Source organism: Lupinus angustifolius, chromosome LG09 (genome assembly GCF_001865875.1).
Source record: "Lupinus angustifolius cultivar Tanjil chromosome LG09, LupAngTanjil_v1.0, whole genome shotgun sequence".
Classification (NCBI taxonomy): domain Eukaryota; kingdom Viridiplantae; phylum Streptophyta; class Magnoliopsida; order Fabales; family Fabaceae; genus Lupinus; species Lupinus angustifolius.
The window spans coordinates 8442751-8443714 of NC_032017.1; positions in this window are offsets into that span (position 1 = coordinate 8442751).

Below are 964 nucleotides of genomic sequence, written 5' to 3' on the forward strand. Positions count from 1 at the left end.
AAGTCCATCAATTAAATCATTAGAGTAAAAATGTTTTCCTATAATCCCAAGTTTTTTCTCCTATTCTCCATCTCCACTACAATCATAACTCTCTTCATGTTATTCTCTGTCAACGCATCAACACAAGTCCATAGTATGAAGTTGGACAAACATCTATCAGATGATGAAATTATCCAAGTATTCAAGGACTGGAAGAAAGAACATGGACGAGTCTACAAAGACAATGAGGAAATGGCAAAGTTTGCGATATTCAAAGCCAATTTGAATTATATCATAGAGTTTAATGCAAGAAAAAACTCACCTTCTAGCTACACACTTGGTTTGAACATGTTTGCCGATTGGAGTGAAAACGAGTTTAAAGAAACCTACTTGAGCTGCCTAGATACTTCCACAGATAGTGACATGCCCACTAACAATGTCATTGAGCTGGATAGATTACCTCAACCTACACCTCCTCTATCCTTAGATTGGAGGGTAAAACAAGCGATGACTGATGTTAAGAATCAAGAGAGTTGTCGTAAGTTTGTTGTTTTTACCTTAGATTGGAGGGTAAAAGGAGCGGTGACTAATGTTAAGAATCAAGAGAGTTGTTGTAAGTTTCTTGTTTTTGTAATATTAATTTCTCGTATATATAAATTTTGATGCAAATTTTGATCTAAACACTTTTTATAATCATGTATCTTGCAAATAATGGTTGTATTCAATTACATAAGTGCACATACATGCATATAAATTTATTGGGTTACTAAGTAGGAGATATAATACAATTGATGTTAACTAAGAATTCGTTAATGTTATTAGATGGTTGTTGGGCATTCTCAACAATTGGTGGCATTGAAGGAATAAATGCCATAGACACCAAGAAGCTTGTTTCTCTCTCCCCACAACAGCTTATTGATTGTGACACTGCAAGCAAGGGTTGTAAAGGTGGATCCATAATGAAAGGATTGGATTGGGTTATAAA